We start from the raw sequence: 20,744 nt of genomic DNA on the forward strand, positions 1-20,744 counted from the left end.
ATGTATTGTTGGTGAAAAACAGATGAAAACACAAACACAGACAGAAAGACAGGCTGAGCAAACAATGGGGCCCAACTAACTAGATAGGACAGTACAGAAAAGATGCTGGCTGCAATCCGAAAAAAACCCTACCAAAAATGTCCCAACCGTCTGATAGGGAAAAAGGCCCTGAAGTCGCTAGACTTCAAAATCACTATATCAGCACTCAGGTATATTCTGAAAACAGAGCAACGAGATCAACTGATCAGAGACAAAAATGGAATTCAGCCAGTCCCAACCAGGACTGGCTGAATACAAACACTAAGGAAACCAGACAAAATCTCATGGAATAATAGCAGGGCAAAAACTTAGCTTTTAGTAGACAGGAACTAAGCTGGATGCAAGAGCTCAGAGCAGAAAGGATCACCAACAGCCCTGCAGGGCATCAGCTGCCTTATATCCACTCAGAAATTCCAGAGTCCAATCACACTCCACCTGTTCATATGACAGGTTCTTCCCATCCAAATCAATTTCACTACCTCTCTTCACCAGCAGAGGGAGTTCATCAGACATCAAAGGTGAAGGGGAGAATGAACTCACAACAGTACCTCCCCCTTGAGGAGGGGTCACCGAACCCTCATCCACACCACCAGGGCGATCAAGATGGGCCCGATGAAAAGCACGAACCAATCTTTCAGCATGAATATTGGATGCAGGGACCCAAGAATTATCCTCCTGGCCATAACCCTTCCATTTACCGAATACTGGAGTCTCCGTCTAGCCAGACGAGAATCCAGTATCTTCTCAACCTCATATTCCACATTACCTTCAACCAATACAGGGTCAGGAGGTGCCACCACAGGAATTACTGGCTCAACAAACCTCTTTAACAGAGACTTATGAAACACGTTATTGATCTTGAATGTAACAGGAAGAGCCAATCGAAAAGAGACCGGATTAAGAATCTCCAAAATCTTGAAAGGTCCAATAAATCTAGGTTTAAACTTTGGAGAAGCCACCTTCATAGAGATATTCTTTGATGACAACCAAACCATATCACCCACCTTAAACCGGGGACCAATGGTCCTATGCCAGTTGGAAAACCACTGGGCCTTTTCCTGGGAGAGAGACAACTTATCCACCACTTGGTCCCAAATCTGGTGCATTCTCTCCACCACAGTGTCAACACCTGGGCAGGCAGAAGACTCCACCTGCCCTGAAGAGAATCGAGGATGAAACCCAAAGTTACAAAAAAAAGATGACATCAAAATGGCAGAACTAGCTCTATTTAAAGCAAATTCAGCCAAGGGCAAAAATGAAACCCAATCATCCTGATCAGCAGAAATAAAACATCTCAAATAAGACTCCAAAGTCTGGTTTGTTCTCTCCATCTGCCCATTGGTCTGAGGGTGAAATGCAGAGGAGAAGGACAACTGAATTTCCAGCTTGGAACAAAGTCCTCCAAAATCTAGAAACAAACTGAACTCCTCTGTCAGATACAATGTTCTCAGGAATCCTGTGCAAGCGAACCACCTGTTGAAAAAACAAGGGCACCAACTCTGAGGAAGATGGCAACTTAGGGAGTGGTACAAGATGGACCATCTTAGAGAATCTATCACAAATCACCCAAATAACAGTCATCCTTTGAGAGACAGGCATATCAGAGATGAAATCCATTGAAATATGGGTCCATGCTCTCCTGGGCACCGGCAAAGGCATCAACAACCCACTAGAGCAAGAACAAGGTTTAGAACGGGAGCAAGTCCCACAGGACTGCACAAAATTCCTGACATCACGAGACAAGGCGGGCCACTAAAAAGACCGACTCACCAAATCTCTAGTACCAAAAATACCTGGATGACCAGCCAATGCGGAGCAATGAATCTCAGACATCACTCTCTTCCTCCACTAGTCAGGAACATACAATTTTCCAATGGGACAACGCTCAGGTTTGTCCTCCTGAAACTCTTCCAGAACACATCTCAAACTGGGCGAGATGGCAGAAAGAACTACCCCCTCACCTAAGATGGTAGCAGGCTTGGTCACAATAGGAGAATCAGCAAAGACTCTCCTAGAGAGGGTGTCTGCCTTGACATTCTTCGTGCCCAGAAGAAAAGAGACCACAAAATCATAACGTGTGAAAAACAAGGCCCACCTAGCCTGTCTAGGATTCAAGTGTTTGGCCGACTCCAGGTAAATCAAATTCTTGTGGTCAGTAAGGACCACAACTTGATGTTTAGCTCCCTCCAACCAATGTCTCCACTCCTCAAATGCCCATTTCATGGCTAACAGTTCCCGATTCCCCACATCATAGTTACGTTCGGATGGTGAGAATTTTCGGGAAAAGAAAGCACAGGGATTCATTTTAGATGTTACAGGATCTTTTTGGGACACAACAGCTCCTGCACCAATCTCAGAAGCGTCCACCTCTACCTGAAACAGGAGTGAGACATCAGGTTGCCGCAAAACCGGAGCAGAAGTGAACCTTCGCTTCAGCTCTTGAAAAGAAGAAACAGCCTCCGGAGACCAATTCAGCACATCAGCCCCCTTCTTAGTCAAATCAGTCAATGGTTTGGCAATACCAGAAAAATTAGCTATAAAATTTACGATAAAAATTAGCTAAACCCAAAAACTTCTGGAGGGCCTTCAAAGAAGTGGGCTGAATCCAATCATAAATGGCCTGTACCTTGGCCGGCTCCATTTCAATAGTTGACGGAGACAAAATAAATCCCAAAAATGAAATCCTCTGTACACCAAAAAGGCATTTCTATCCCTTGACATACAGGGAATTCTCGCTCAAAATCCAGGACACAGTCCGAACATGTTCCACATGAGAGTCCCAATCCTTGGAAAAGATCAAAATATCATCCAGATAGATGATCTAAAATTTATCTACCAAGTCTCGGAAAATATCATTCATGAAGCACTGGAAGACAGAAGGGGCATTAGTGATCCCAAAAGGCATCACCAGGTACTCAATATGTCCCTCCGGAGTATTAAACGCCGTCTTCCATTCATCCCCCTGCTTAATGCGAATAAGTTTATACGCCCCCCTGAGGTCAAGCTTGGTAAACCAGCAAGCACCTTTAACTCTGGAGAATAGATCAGAAATCAGGGGTAACGGATACTGATATTTAACAGTAATTTTGTTGAGGGAACGATAGTCAATACAAGGCCTTAATGAACCATCTTTCTTGGCCACAAAAAAAAAAAAAAAACAGCACCTAAGGGTGAAGAGGATGGTCTAATATGACCCTTCTCCAACGACTCCTTAATATACGATCGCATAGCCTAGTGCTCGGGTACAGATAAATTGAAAAGTCGACCCTTGGGAAATATACACCCAGGACTCAGCTCAATTGCACAGTCATAACTCCTATGAGGAGGCAAAGATGCAGACTCATTCTCACTAAATACATCATAAAAATCAGCCAAATAGTCAGAAACATCATGCGACTCGGGAGAGGTGGAGAAAATAGGAGCATCACTAAGGGCACACAGGCAACCCCAACTCACCACAGACACAGATTTCCAATCCAAAACTGGATTATGGATTTGCAACCAGGGAAACCCCAGAAAGATGGTATCATTCAAATTATTCAACACCAAAAATCTGCAATTTTCTTGATGGTCTGGGGCGACCTGCATTACCACCTGGGTCCAAAACTGAGGTTTATTCTTTGCCAAAGGAGTAGCATCAATACCCCTCAAGGGGATAGGCATCCGCAGAGGTGTCATAGGAAACCCACAATGTTTAGCAAAATCCAAGTCCATCAGGTTCATAGCTGCTCCCAAATTCACAAAAGCCTTAGCGGAAAATGTGGACAGGGAGCAGATCAGAGTAATTGCCAGAAGAAACTTAGGTTGAACACCACCCACAGCAAATGTGTGTGCAAAACGTTTCTCTCGTTTAGGGCAGACAGAAATAATATGAGAGGCATCTCCACAGAAAAAACACAGCTTATTACGCCTTCTGAACTCCTGACGTTGCGCCCTAGACAAAACTATCACATTGCATAGGTTCAGACATTTGTTCCACAGGTGGCAACACCTCTCGTGCAGTTATACGTTCATGCAAACGCCGATCAACCTGAATGGCTAATGACATAGAATCGTCAAGACCAGAGGGAACAGGAAATCCCACCATAGTATCTTTTACGGTTTCTGACAAACCCTTCGGAAAAAGAGCTGCCAAGGCACCATCATTCCAGGTAGTAAGGACCGCCCACTTTTGGAATTTTTGACAGTACAACTCTGCAGAATCCTGACCCTGGCTCAATGCCAACAGGGCCTTTTCAGCCTGATCAATAGCATTAGGTTCATCATACAACAACCCCAAGGCCTGAAAAAATGCGTTCACATCAGTCAGAATAGGATCATCAGGTTTCCAAGAAAATGCCCAATCCTGGGGATCGCCGTGCAGCAAAGAGATGACAATTTTAACCTGCTGCGCGGAGCTCCCCAATGAGTTAGGCTTCAAGGCAAAAAATAATTTACAATTATTCTTAAAATTCAGAAATTTAGACCGATCCCCAAAAAACACATCAGGAGTAGGGATCTTTGGTTCAGCAGCATGTGAATGAGCAAGATAGGCGGAAATTCCCCGCACTTCAGCAGTAAGCTGCTCCACACGATCAGACAATTGCTTAATCTCCATTGAGAAAAAATTCCCCCTACGGCCTCAGAGAAAGAGAGAAAAAAATATACACCAAAAAAAAAATTCTGACACTTTTTTTTTTTTACAATTCTTTCTTGCTATTGAGCACCCTAGAATCTGCGGTATGGCTGGTGATTCTGTAATGAATGAGTCACCGGAGGAGGAGAAAACAAAAATACAAGCTAAGTCCAGAAAACCGGAGAGGTTGGTAGCTATCGGATTGCAGACCCCTGATCCTATCCACAACAACTAACAGTAGCCGTGGGGGGTTCCTACGATGCCCTAGACCCCTCGATCACAGCCGGAGAACTAAATAGGCCTAAAGAAAGAAAGGGGAAATCTAAACTGCCCCAGAGCAGACCCCAAAGCAATAGGCAGCCCCCAACATATAATGACAGTGAAGCAAGATGAAAAAACACACACAGATAGAAAGATAGGTTGAGCAAACGACGGGGCACAAGCTAACTAAAAAGGACAGGATAGAAAAGCTGCTGTCTGCAATCCGTAAAAAACCCTACCAAAAAATGTCCCAACCGTCTGATAGGAAAAACAGGCCCTGAAGTCGCTAGGACTTCAAAATGACTATCCGCACTCAGGTAAATTCTGAAGACAGAGCAAAGAGACAAACTGATCAGAGACAAAAATGGAACTCAGCACACCCCCGACTGGGGATGACTGAACTCCAAAAAACATGGTAAACAAAACAAAACTAATAAGTTCAATAGCAGAGCAAAAACTTCTTTGGGAAGCAGGAATCAGACTGGTCTCCAAGAATCCAGCAGAGAAATCACCAGCGACTCAGAAGGGCGTCGGCTGCCTTATATTCAGTCAGAAGTTCCTGTTACCCAGTCATCATCTACCAGATCAGGTGTTTGGTAATCAGTCTCACTACCTTCCTTCACCAGAAGAGGGAGTTCATCAGACATCGACGGTGAAGGGGAAAATGAACTCACAACACCTTACTGTATACTGTTGCACAGCTTGTTGCACAGCTCCTGGATACCCAGAGTTGCAGTAGGAAACTTCACAGAGAAGATTACATGGGATAACAAGCTTTTACTTATAACAACACGAGGTAAAGTAAAAATGCACAGTCATGCAATGCTGCATCAGGAAGTAGTAAAAACAAAACTGAAACTAGCAAGAGAGACTTTCTTTTACAATACATTAAGCAAGGAAACTTTACACAACATCGCCATCTATTCTTCACATTAGTCTCTGATGTTTCAGCATTCAATGCCTTTGTAAAAATGTCTGCAGTCATATCTTCAGTTGGACAATATTGTAATTTCAGGATTCCTTGTTCCTGATGATCCCTTAAGAAATGATACTTCACATGAATGTGCTTGGTTCTTGGGTTAACCCTTTCCATCTGAGCAAGACATCCTTGATTGTCCTCATTTTTGTTGGTTCCAACTGTAGTTGTCCTAGGTCTGTTAGCGATTGTCTTAACCATAGAACTTCTTGACTCGCATGTCCTGCTGCAATATATTCTGCTTCTGTTGACGACAGCCTTACTAATGATTGTTTTTTACTAGTCAACTAATTGGTCCACCTGAGAGAAAGAAAAGAAAGCCACTGGTAGATTTTCTGTCAGTTGGATCTCTAGCCCAATCTGTATTAACGTATCCAGTTAAAATACATTTCTCACTTTTAGGCAGTTTCAGTTTAACATTGCAAGTTCCTTTCAAATAACATATTACTCTCTTCACGGCATTCCAGTCCGATTTATTTGGCTTAGATATTTTTCTACTCAGAATTCCTACTATGGCTGGGATGTCTGGCCTTGTAACAGTCACTAGACACAGTATTTTTCCTATTGCCATTCTGTACTTTTCATTAATTGGTAACACATTTTTCTTACTATTCTTCATCACTTTAAGATAATTTGTTTCCTTTGGAGACTTTGCTATTTTTCCATCCTTTAATCCAAATGTTTTGGTTATGTCTTGAATCATGTGATTTTGATTAAGTAGGAAACTTCCATCTTCTCTTTCAATCTGTATTCCTAGGTACTGTTTCACATTTCCCAAGTCTTTGATCTCAAAATGTTGATTCAGAATTTTTACTATATCCTCTTTATCCCTTTCTTTCAAAACAAACTAATGAACAGATGGATTTATGTACTCATATACTCGTATGTTGATGACATTTTAGTCTTTTTGTGTATAGGCAAGGATCAGCTTTGCTTCTTTGAAATTTTTCATTTGTGAGCACTTCCGTGATTTTATTATTCCACGCTTTAGCAGCTTGTTTTAAACAGTATATATACACACTTTTCTGTAATTTGCAAACCATGTTTGGGTTACTTTCATCTTTTAATCCTGGAGGTTTGTCCATGTAAATATCTTCTGTTAAATATCCATTCAAAAAAGGTGTCTTTACATCCAGATGTTTCAGTTCCATTTGTTTCATTGCTGTAACTGCAAGCAAAGTTCTTCTTGTTGTAAGTTTGACAACTGGAGCAAATATTTCATCATAGTCGTCTCCATATTTTTGAGAATAGCCTTTAGCTACAAATCTTGCTCGCTATCGTTCAGTTGTGCCATCTGTTTGGTACTTTACTTTAAAAACCATTTACATGCTATAGCTTTTCTTCCTTCTGGTAATTCTGTTAGTGTCCATATATTTGAGTCATGCATGGATTTTATTTCTATTATTGCTGCTTCTATCCATTTATTAGTTTCTTCAGGAAGTCGAGATATGTCTACTCAAGAGGTGGCTCATAAATTTTACTTGTTGCCTTGTATGAGAGGCGTTTTGGTGGTTTTCCTTGGTTTTCTCTTGTTGAGCATCTTGTTTCTATGTCTGTTTGTATTTGTATCTCTTCAATTTCAGTATTCTGTTTATCAATTTCAACTTTTACATCAGATATTCCTTCAGCTACATCACTGCTGTTTTTCTCATTTTTTGTTTCCAGTGAAATAAGTGTCTTCATTCAGATCCTCAATGAATGTCACACTCTGTTACTCACCGTAACTTTGTTATGGGATCCAGGATTCTATATCCTTTGCAATTTTCACTATATCCAACAAATATTCCTTCTATGGACCTACGAGGGGCGATACAAAAGTAATGATAATCTGTTATTTCTATTGCACACAGAAATTAAAATAAAATGTTTTCTTCTCTCTTAGGTACCCACTAGTCAAGGAAAAAAAAAATCACTTAAATAGGCCATGATTCCCGGGAGTTACATTCATTTGAATATGAACTGCCAAGGAGTGAACATCAAAATGGAAAAAAATGAGCTCAGAGCTGTCAAATACCTCTGCTTGAAAAAAATGTCTACCAAAGACATACACAGCGACTTAGTGGAAACATTAGGGGACTCTTCGCCTCCATATTCCACAGTTGCACGCTGGGCCAAGGAATTTAAGCTGGGAAGAACATCGACGGAAGATGAACATCTCGAAGGACGCCCATCCACGTCCCTCAATGAAGAAAACGTGAAAAAAGTTGATGTGTTGGCAGATCGAAGAGTGACTATCAGGCATGTAGCTGAGGTCACAGGGATCTCATATGGCAGTATTCAAAGAATCCTTGCAAAAGAATTGCATATGAGAAAGGTCTCCGCACGTTGCGTGCCAAAAATGTTAACCGACGAACAAAAGAAACGAGTTGACATTTCAATAGCAAATCTTGAAAAGTTCCAAGCAGACAAGGAGATTTTGTCATGTTTTTTGACCATGGATGAGACCTGGATCCACCACTTTGATCCCGAAACGAAACAATCGATGACATGGAAACGAGCCGAAGAAATTCAAAATGTCAAGCTCAGCAGGTAAGGTTATGGCGTCCGTTTTTTGGGATGCTGAAGGAATAATTATGGTGGACTATTTGGAGAAGGGAGCCACTATTACGGGCTCCTACTACGCAGAATAAGAAGATTGCGGGAGGCTATCAAGGAGAAAAGGCGCGGAAAACTGCAGGCTGGAGTGCTGTTTCACCAAGACAACGCACCGGCTCACAAAGCTGCAGTTGCCATGGCTACCATTCAAGAAGCGGGCTTTGAACTGGTGGAACACCCCCCCTATTCGCCAGATCTAGCCCCCAGTGACTTCTTTCTCTTTCCTCGGCTCAAGGAACACCTCAGGGGCAAGAAATTTGACAATAGCGACGTGATAACCGCTGTTGGGGAGATTTTTGAGGGTCAAGATCAAGAATTTTTTTCGAAGGGAATTCTAAGTTTAGAAAAGAGATGGACTAAATGTATAGACTTGTTAGGAGACTATGTAGAAAAATATATATTTTTTTTTACTATATTCATTGTGTTTATTATTGATCATCATTACTCTTTGATCGCCCCTCTCGTATTTTAAGTTTGGAACGTTCTTCTCTTGGAATGAATACAAAAACTTTACAACCAAAAACTCTTAAATGATTAGCACTTTGTTTCATACCTTGCCACAGTTCATATGGAGATTTTTCAGTTTTCTGGAAAAAGTTGGTTTTGTAGATAGGTAGCTGTCATTGATGCTTCACCCCAATATTTCTCTGGTAGTTTGAAATCGGTCAGCATACACCTTATCATTTCAGTCAGATCTGTTTTTCCTTTCTGCTACTCCATTTTGTTCAGTTGTATATGGAACAGTCTTTTGATGCTCTATACCATTTTGTCTTAAGTAGTTTTCCATTTCGTGTCTTGTAAATTCACCTCCATTATCACTTATGACAATTGTCTTCCTCTGAAACTTGTTATTTGACTTTGTCATGTAGTCTACTAGTTTATTGAAAACTTCGCTTTTGTTGTTGATCAAGTATGTGACTCTGCATCTTGAGTAGTTATCTATAAAAGTCACCATATATCTATTGCCTCCTGATGTAGTCACTTTCATGGGTCCACATAGGTCAGTATGCATCAAATAAAGTGGTATTGTGCTATTCATTTCACTTTCTTTAGGAATAGATATCCTTGTGGCTTTAGATTTTATACAACATTCACATCTTACGGTAAGTGAGCAATCAGATATCAAAAGATCCCTTGTCAATTCTTTCCTTTGTTGCTCCATTATACTTTCAGAATGTCTGTGTCATAGACATCTATGCCACATGTGAATACAATACTTGTGATCATGTGTACACAACTTCATCTGTTCCTTTAATGTGTCTAGATGATCTAATTGTTCATCTGCCTTGACATTGATTATTACCTTATTTACTGATAGGATTGTACATTCATCATCTTTAAATTTTACAGAGATTTCTGGTGTCCTGGGTGTCTGGGATTATCTGTGCTTGGGATTCTTGGTGCCTGGGCTTCTCGGTGCCTGGGCCCATAACCTGTTGCACAGCTTGTTATATAGCTCCTGGATACCCACAGTTGCAGTAGAAAGAGCAGATTTACATGGGATAACAAGCTTTTCCTTGTCCGAACATGAGGTAAAGAAAAAATGCACAGTCATACAATGCTGCATCAGGAAGTAGTGAAAACAAAAATTAAACTAACGAGAGACTTTCTCTTGCAATACATTAAACAAGGCATCTTTCCACAACATCCCCATCTACTGTCAGATCAGCATAAAGTCCTCCGTCACACAAAGAATAAGTCCACAACTGTTGCATATGCCAACATATACACTATAACATTATATATTATATATCCACTTACATAATTGACTTGGCAAACTGGATGTGTCTGAATGTCCCAGATAACCACCACCTTTAAGGCCTCTTTCACACTTCAGTTTTTTGCAATCAGTCAAAATATGCCAAAATTTGAAAATGGCGGATTCGCTTTTCTCGTGGCGGATCCGCCATTTTTTCCCATTGAAATACATTAGTGGCGGATTGTAGCGGATGGTCGTCCGCTACTCGGCGGATCCGCCATATTCCTGGCGGATTCTGTCTGAGGGGGACGGAGTTTTCTACTTTTTGTCGGCGTCAAAATAGCGGACAATGGCGGATCTACCGTCGTCCGCAAAGCGGTAGAATGGGCACCTATGGGCGGCGGATACGCCGGCATCCGCTATTTTGCAGAATCCGCAAAATCGCACTGAGCATGCTCAGAAAAAAAAGATACTTTTCTAGACAGTCCCAAAACTATATAAGGTGGGCTAATTGGGCCCAGACATTCAGTAGCAGCAGCACCAAGACACAAGCATACCAGCCAGAGCCAGCCTACCAGCAAGCATCAAGCCATAATGAAGATACAGAGCCAGACATCCTTCAACAGCCAGAAGGAAAGAAGACCAATCTAGAGCTATAAAACCTGCCTTCCCAGCTGCAAGTCTTCCACCTGCAATACCCCTGGAGCGCGCGTGTGTGTGTGTGTGTTGTTTTTTTTTTCCATACTTTATTTTTCTGCTGCATGTGTATTGTATTGTATTTTCATATTTGCCATTGTGGTGTATCTGTAGTATATTTTTTTTCACTTTTTCATTTATTGTGGTATTTAAAATAAAGAGCGGAGTAGCTCCTATTTGTGTAAATCAAAAAAAAGCTAAGAAATAAAAACACTTTTTTGAAAAAAATCTCTGTAGTATCATTTTAAAACCAGGTAAAATTAAGTATGGTTATGTACCATAAAGGTACTTGTATTTTTCAAAACAAGTGTGGGGATACACAGCAATTACACAGTTAACATCACTGTGTTTACACTCGGTGAGAGGTTTTCAGGGAATTCAACCACATGCAAACACAAGTGTGGGGATACATAGCAATTACACACCGTACATCACGGTGGTTACAATCTCGGTGAGAGGTTTTCAGGGAATTCAAACACATACAAACACTTAAATCTGAAAATATCAATGAATATTTATTTATGCTATTTAAATTTTGTTTTCACTTTGATATCATTTCAGTAAGTGACACACAACTGCCAAGCAGAAGGATACAGCAGTCTGCATCCAGAAACCAGAGTGTGCAATTTCCCAGTAAGTATAAATGCCTGAAAGCTTTGGATATCCTGTGAAAAGTAGCTTAACAAGTGTCTTTATACTTGCAGATCCAGCCAGGAAGATCCCAGCCGAGCCAATCATTAAGGTTGCAGGAGACCCACACCATTTTGTGATATTTTAAAAGCAAGTATAAATGCCTGAAAGCTTGGGATATCCTTTGTATAGTAGCTTAACAAGTGTCTTTATGCTGGGACCTTCCTTGCTGGATCTTCAAGTATACCCTCAAAGGTCGCAGGAATGTCTTCTCCTGAAAGCTCCCCCTCACATCATCAGCGAACTGAGGTAAATATATATATTTTTTTAACTCTTTTTTTTAATAAACCCTATATTCATATATTATGTTTTCACAGGAAGCTGACTCAGAGGAGCTTCCAGGAGGAGAGACACAAGGAGGGGGCGCACAGAGTGTAAGTTTGGGACAAACATATATACATAATGCTACACCCAACCCAAACATTCATCACAGCGAACACAATAACTACGCATCCATCCAAACCAAATTTTTTTATTTTGCAGTCTTCAGAATCCGGAGCCCGCACTAGAGCGACTCCCAGGACATCCCAGGGTCGTTGAGGTGATGCCTCTGGTGGTCGGCAAACGGTAAGTAACCCTCTTTGGATAATTGAGTAAATGAACATCAAGTGTTTGAATAGAAAGTAATTTTTTTTTGTATTTTTTTTTCTTCACAGGTTTCACAGCGTGCTCCCCGGAGACAACTTGAGGAGGGTGTAGTAATTGACACAGATAACCTCATCCATGAGGTTGAAAACCGGGAGCCGCTGTGGAACATGGGAAACCGTTTACACGCCGACCAACCAACCACCCAACGGCTCTGGGATTAGGTGTGTTCTGCAGTTATAGAGAACTGGGAGGAGCTCAATGCGAGGGCCAGGGATTTAGTGCGTAAGTATTACAACTTCAGTAACTTATATTCCAGCATGTGAAGTGTTGAATACTAAACCCCTTTATTTTTATCACACGGTGGCAGTTGCTCAGGGATCGCTTCAAGAGGGACTTCAACAAAGAGATGCAGGCCCCGAGTGGATCGGGAGGACGCCAGGGACACCAATACAAGAACTACAAAGCCCTAGGGTTCCTCCCATCGACTATGGTGTCCAGAAGGTAAATATTCCACAAACCATTTCTGTAGTAGAAATGTTTACATGTTTAACCAATTTTTTTTTCAGCAGAGTTAAATTAAATATCAATATCTTTAATTTATTTTTTTTCTTTTTTTTTAGCACCATCTGCAGCACTCGGGAGCCTGCATCAGAGTTGCGTCCCTCTGGAGTGATCCCTTGTGAGACCGCCCCCCGGTGACCATATCGAGGTATCCGACCCCTCTCTACCTACCCTCTTGTTTCGTCCCTCTATCCCCTCCACCAGCACTGGAGCAGCAGGGCAGACTTCATCACATGAAGCTGCTGGTGACGACTTGTTCCCTGTTCCCCACCCCTCAGACACTGCCGCAATATCTCTACCAACTTTTGGTTCTGGCCGGCAGCGTCTGAGGAGTCAGGAAAGGATGACCTTGTCTGACTGTTTGAGTCTAAACTCATCTGTCCAGCATGGTTTCCAGAATTTTGGACAACGTTTATCTTCTGGGTTGACCATGATCAAAGTATCATGGAACTCAGAAGATACATGGAACAGATGAATTTAGAATCAAACCAGACGCCGAGACATCTTTTTTCAATCTGTTGTCCGGCAAATGGAAGGTTTAAGTACTCACCAGCAGATGCGTGTGATGCAAGCCTGTCAGAATGCTCTGGTGGAGGTACTAGCAGAAGCATCCCATCCTCCCCCTGTCCATCCTCCCCCTGTCCATCCTTCTACCACCATCCATCATACAACTGCCCATCCTCCTACCACTCCCTCTCCTTTCTCTAGTTCCCCATTCCATTCTTCCCAGTACCTTCCTTCCCCATTGCATCATACCTCAATGCCCTCACCATGCCCACCCCCACATACACCTTCAATGTACCTACAAACTTTGTCTGTCCATCCACTCCCAATCCCAACCACATCTTTTGAACCCCCCTTCCACTCCTGATCCTCACCAACTCCCTTCCCAGTCCTCTACCCCCCCTCTCGATGTGGTCAACCCTGTTAACTCCTCCGATACTATCTCCACTCAACATTATAATTTATAAATGTTTTATTTATTGTTAAAAAAAAAAAATTATATGTCCAAAAAAATGTTTCTAAACTTTAACAAAAAAAGGTAAAATATATATACCACCAACAAAAAAATTAACCAAAAAAATGGTTAATATATCTTTAAAAAAAAAATAAAGAATTCACAAATAAACAATGGTTTTTCTTTTCAAAGAACTTTATTGTGTTGTTTCTAGTGTTGAGCATTCCGATACCGCAAGTATCGGGTATCGGCCGATACTTGCTGTATCGGAATTCCGATACCGACTTCCGATATTTTTTCAATATCGGAAGTCGGCATCGGAATCAGAAGTTCAAAGTTGATTGACAGCCTGACGTCATCATGATGCGCGGTGTGTGCGCATCATGATGCACCGTCATTTCGGGCCTTCCGGGGGTCTCTGCCGGCCTGCCGGGGGCTGTGTGGACTGCCCGGGGTCTTTACCGGCCTGCCGGGGGGCTGTGTGGACTGCCGGGGTCTGTACCGGCCTGCCGGGGGGCTGTGCTGGCCTGCCGGTGGTCTGTGCACCCTGTGGGGGTCTGTACCGGCCTGCCGGGGGGCTGTGCCGGCCTGCCGGTGGTCTGTGCACCCTGTGGGGGTCTGTACCGGCCTGCCGGGGGGCTGTGCCGGCCTGCCGGGGGGCTGTGCTGATGTCCGGGGGTCTGTGCAAGCATCGTCCGATGGGACTACAAGTCCCATCTGGCGATGCCTGCTACCATGACAGTGATTGACACATTAGCCAATGATGGGACAGTAGTAGTCCCATCATCCGGCTAATGTGTTAAATGTTTAAAAAAAAAAAAATACTACATACATACTACATGCATGCTACATACATACTACATGCTACATACATACTACATACATACTACATACATACTGCATGCTACATACATACTACATACATACTACATGCTACATACATACCACATACATACTACATACATACTACATGCATGCTACATGCATGCTACATACATACTACATGCTACATACATACTACATACATACTACATGCTACATACATACTACATATATACTATATACATACTACATACATACTACATGCATGCTACATACATACTACATGCTACATACATACCACATACATATTACATGCTACATACTACATACATACTACATGCATACTACATATATACTACATGCATGCTACATACATACTACATACATACTACATGCTACATACATACTACATATATACTACATACATACTACATGCATGCTACATACATACTACATGCTACATACATACCACATACATACTACATATATACTACATGCATGCTACATACATACTGCATGCATGCTACATACATACTACATACATACTACATGCTACATACATACCACATATATACTACATACATACTACATACAATACATTCATACAATACATACATAGACATACAGTACATATAACATAGAGTAACATACTTACCAATACTTGTCACATTGTTCCCCGAAGCCATTGTCTTTTACGGAATAAATATTAACATAACAAACCACAAAAATACTCACCCACGATCCGAAGCAGTCCACGAGTGTGTCCCACGACGATCTTGGGTAGAGAACTGCAGCATCAGCTGTTGCTGCCGTTCTCTACGGGCTGCAGGAATCCAATGACGGAAGGTAGGTATCCTTCCGCACTGTATTCCTCCGCCACTTAAAAAAAAAAAAGTCCCTAGTCTCACTTTATGCCATTGCTGTGTGGGAATTTCCCACGCAGCAATGGCATAAAGTGAGACTAGGGACTTTTTTTTTTTTTTAAGTGGCGGAGGAATACAGTGCGGAAGGATACCTACCTTCCGTCATTGGATTCCTGCAGCCCGTAGAGAACGGCAGCAACAGCTGATGCTGCAGTTCTCTACCCAAGATCGTCGTGGGACACACTCGTGGACTGCTTCGGATCGTGGGTGAGTATTTTTGTGGTTTGTTATGTTAATATTTATTCCGTAAAAGACAATGGCTTCGGGGAACAATGTGACAAGTATTGGTAAGTATGTTACTCTATGTTATATGTACTGTATGTCTATGTATGTATTGTATGAATGTATTGTATGTAGTATGTATGTAGTATATATGTGGTATGTATGTAGCATGTATGTAGTATGTATGTAGCATGCATGTAGCATGCAGTATGTATGTAGCATGCATGTAGTATATATGTAGTATGTATGTAGCATGTAGTATGTATGTAGTATGTATGTGGTATGTATGTAGCATGTAGTATGTAGCATGCATGTAGTATGTATGTAGTATGTATGTAGTATGTATGTAGCATGTAGTATGTATGTAGCATGCATGTAGTATATATGTAGTATGTATGTAGCATGCAGTATGTATGTAGCATGCATGTAGTATATATGTAGTATGTATGTAGTATGTATGTAGCATATATGTAGTATGTATGTAGCATGTAGTATATATGCAGTATGCATGTTGCATGCATGTAGTATATATGTAGTATGTATGTTGCATGTAATATGTATGTATCATGTAGTATGTATGTAGTATGTATGTAGTATGTATGTGGTATGTAGCATGCATGTAGTATGTATGTAGTATATATGTGGTATGTATGTAGCATGTAGCATGCATGTAGCATATATGTGGTATGTATGTAGCATGTAGTATGTATGTAGCATGCAGTATGTATGTAGTATATATGTAGTATGTATGTAGCATGTAGTATATATGTAGTATGCATGTTGCATTCATGTAGTATATATGTAGTATGTATGTTGCATGTAGTATATATGTAGTATGTATGTTGCATGTAGTATATATGTATGCATGTTGCATGCATGTAGTATATATGTAGTATGTATGTTGCATGTAGTATATATGTAGTATGAATGTAGCATGTATGTAGTATGTAGTATGAATGTAGCATGTATGTAGTATGCATGTAGTATGTATGTAGCATGTAATTTTTTTTTTTTTTTTACATTCAACACATTAGCCGGATGATGGGACTACTACTGTCCCATCATTGGCTAATGTGTCAATCACTGTCATGGTAGCAGGCATCGCCCGATGGGACTTGTAGTCCCATCGGACGATGGCTGCACAGACCCCCGAAGCCTGCACAGCCCCCCGGCAGGCCGGCACAGCCCCCCGGCAGGCCGGCACAGCCCACCGGAGCCTGCACAGCCCCCCGGCAGGCCGGCACAGACCACCGGAGCCTGCACAGACCCCCTGGCAGGCCGGCACAGCCCCCCGAAAGGCCCGTACAGACCCCAGAGAGGCTGTACAAGGGAAAAACAGGATTTTTCTTATTCCGATACCGGAAGTCCCATAGACTTGAATGGGACTTCCGGTATCAGAATCGGCAATACCGATACTTTTTTTTTTTTAAGATCGGCCGATCCATTCCAATCCGATACTTTGAAGTATCGGACGGTATCGCTCAACTGTAGTTGTTTCTTTTTTGTCATTTATTTCTTGGGAAAGTTTCAAAGTACACCGGCAGTGTACAACAATTGTTAACACCACTAACATTTCACATTACACCGGTGGTGTACAAGGTAAAAAAAATGAACACTTGGGTAACACCCAACACTTGGTATCATTTCACAGTGTTAAAATTAAAAAAAAAAAAAAAAAAAAAAAAAAGGTAACACAACACTGTCACAAAGCTAGGTACCATTTCAAAGTGTTAAACTTTAAAAAAAACAAAAAAAAAACCCCTTGGTTAAACACAACACTTAGTATATTAAAATAAAAAATTATACCATGTCATCTTGCCAGTCCAGTTGTCCCTCTGGTGTCAGAAAATAGTCTGCAAAGATGTCCCTCATTCTTGCCACTGACCCAGTACTCCGAAAAGTTTGCTGCTGATAATCCCACAAGGTGGTTTCAGACAGATTTTCATCGATGGAAACAGGTTCCTTTGAAAGGACAAAGTTGTGCAGGATGACACAGGCCTTCACCACCTCACCCACAGTCTCTGTTTTCATTTTAATGGCTATTAACAGGACTCTCCATTTGGCAGTTAAAATTCCAAACGTGCACTCCACCACTCTGGTTAACCGATAGTTATATATTTTTTTCCGGTGTGAATCCACGACTACCATATGGCTTGAGTAGATGTTTAGAAAGCTGAAAAGCGTTGTCACCAATGCAGACAAAAGGCATTGGTGGGCCTGTTGTTCCAGGGAGTGGTCTTGGAGGTGGGAAGTCAAAATTGTCTCCATACAAGCGACGGCTCATTGTGGACATCTTGAATACCTGAGAGAGTCATTTGAACGACCGTATGCACCAATGTCCACTGCAATGAATTTGCAGTTTGCGTCCGAAATGACCATAAGGACAATAGAAAAGTATTTCTTATAGTTGTAAAACTGTGAACCAGATCCCATGGGTTTCACAATCCGAATATGCTTGCCATCCACGGCACCGATGCAGTTTGGAAACTGGCAGATTTGTTGAAACTTGTCGGCAATCTCCAGCCACCTCTCCTGTGTTGGCTCTGGGATGTATTCCTCCTGTAGAGAATCCCACAATGCCCAGCAGGTCTGTTGGATAATTCCAGCAATAGTTGAAATCCCAATCCGGAACTGGAAATGGAGGGAGGTGAATGATTCTCCAGTTGCCAGGAATCTGTTAAAAAAAGGGAAAAAAAGTAAAATACAAACTACAAGCCATAACATAACAATAAAAGCCTGCAGAATCTGAAACATTTTAAAAAGTAGATAACTTACCGAAGGGTCACCAAACGCTCCACCGGTGATATAGAAAACCGCATTTGTGTGTCCCTTCTCCGGATTTGTTCTCCAACACGATCCACCAATATCTCAAACAATTCCAGCCTCATGCACACGTAGTTGAAGAACTTGTCCGGATTATCCCTCAATTCCAGGTATAGTGTGGAAAAAACGTCACGGGTAAACCTCGGCACATTAATGGGATGAATCCACTGGAGCCGTTTCCTCATACGCAGGAGTCACAGTCTTCTTTTCTCCCTCTGGAGAGCAATAATTGCCAACCGATTCAAGTGAAGATCAAATTCCACACAGAAGCTGTGAATACTCGCAATAACTCCTTCCATACTCGTGCTAACTCCTTCCATCGCTGCCACTAGCTCTAAAACCTTTCAAAGAAATTGTATCACAACACCCTAGATATATTTCTCCCTAGTTTCCAGTATCCAATCACATTTGGGAGCATTCTCCAAGAGCCAATCATATTTGGGAGCATCCCATTTTGGAGGTGTGGAAAAACGGATCCGCAAGAAAACGGATCCAACGGATGTGAAAAACGGATGCCAACGGATGAAACAGATCCTTTTTTTATGGATCTGTACAAAAATCTATAGCAGATCTGTAAAAAAAAGATCCGTACCATCAGCTGGCATCCGTTTTTACACATTTTTAGCGGATCCGCCATTTCCAAATTTTGGCGGATTTTGACTGATGGCAAAAAACTGAAGTGTGAAAGAGGCCTAAGAAAAAAACAAAACCAGGCAGCCACAGTATTGGAACATCCAAGTGAAGGTTGTGCCAATATGCGGGTAGCAAACTCTTGCTCTTATCTGGGTCCTCCTTCGACATCTTTGCGTCGCCTTAGAGCCCTGCGCATGAGTCCACCCCCTTTCTCACCTCACTGAGGCCTACAATACTTACACCCATTTGCGCTCCACTGTGGAATGCATATACGAGGGACCATTTCTCCTATGTGTGTTCTAAAGTGGAACGCACAACGCTCATGCACAGAGGCAGAGCGACTGCACCAGGAGCGATTATATTTATGGGCATTATAGGTTATATCCCCAAAACCTTTTATAAAAGGACGACACCGCCATACAAGCCCACTCCCAGCCCACCCCCATCATGACGTCACTGGTATCCCTCTTGCATTCCCATATCTTAGACGCCTTCCTTTTTTGTACTGCTTTTATAATGCGTTTTTCAGCTGCACAAATGCTGTAGTGTAAAAGAGAAGCACAAATGCCCAGTGGGCACTTATTAGGATCTGCCATTGTTCTGGCACTGAAGGATCATGTGCCATTGCCACAGTAGTGCTGCATCCCCCTTGTGAATCAAGCATCATTAGAATCAGAGGATTGTGCTTCCAAATATGGAGTAACAATTCACTAAATTTCTAAGTAACCAAATGAAGTATTTTTTTTCTGTGATAGTGTGTCCCATCTGTCAGCATTCACTTGGCTCAATCTCCACTCTGAGTCAAAATGAAAAATGGTGAAACCACTACCACTAGGAACTGTACATCAAACTCATGGCATCCCCTCTGCATCTGACTAAACCATAAATTCAGTGCCCTGAACACAGATCATTGTCAGAAGTTTGAGGTTCAGTGTCTGCTGAGGATTTTGGGCATAGATATCCCATCGCAATGGAGCCTGATACTATTCATTTGGATGAGCGAGTATAATTACTACTAGTGTATGTCTTCAGTATGCTGATTTGGACAGTGTCCAGTTCTAGGGAGCCTTGCTATGGGTCAATTTCCTTTTCTAGTGCAATGTACATAACACTGCTGCCCCAAATATGAATCATATCTGCTCTGTTAAAAATGACCAGTATGTATTTGTTGTTTGAGTCAGAGGGGGTCATCTCATCTACCAGAGCAAGCAGCACAAGGGACTTATGAGGGCCCTTTCCCATCACTCATTTTGCTGTTTATCTGCTGGATATAAACAGCAAATCTGCAGCAGCGCATTTTCCTAGCAAAGCCTGTGGGTTTTGCCAATTCCTATCAGCATGGTGCCACTAAAATATGCAGCAGATAAGCTGCTTATTTTACTGCGGGGAAATCTGCAGCATCAATTCTTACTGTTGGTTTCTGCCACACTACACCGATTCCCTGACCCCCACCTCTGAAACAGGGATTGTGCCGCATGTTAATGTGTGCATTTGTGATTAAAATTTATTGTGAACATGTATATAAATTGTGGACCCTGGTGAGGGCCAACATGATTATAATAAAGTAGTAGTTTTTAAGCAAACACTGTTTGAAGTCCCGTCAGCATTTCCAGTCAGAGCCATCTACACCACATTTGACATTT

This window comes from Dendrobates tinctorius, unplaced genomic scaffold (genome assembly GCF_039654945.1).
Source record: "Dendrobates tinctorius isolate UK_male_01 unplaced genomic scaffold, ASM3965494v1 ptg000131l, whole genome shotgun sequence".
Taxonomy (NCBI): domain Eukaryota; kingdom Metazoa; phylum Chordata; class Amphibia; order Anura; family Dendrobatidae; genus Dendrobates; species Dendrobates tinctorius.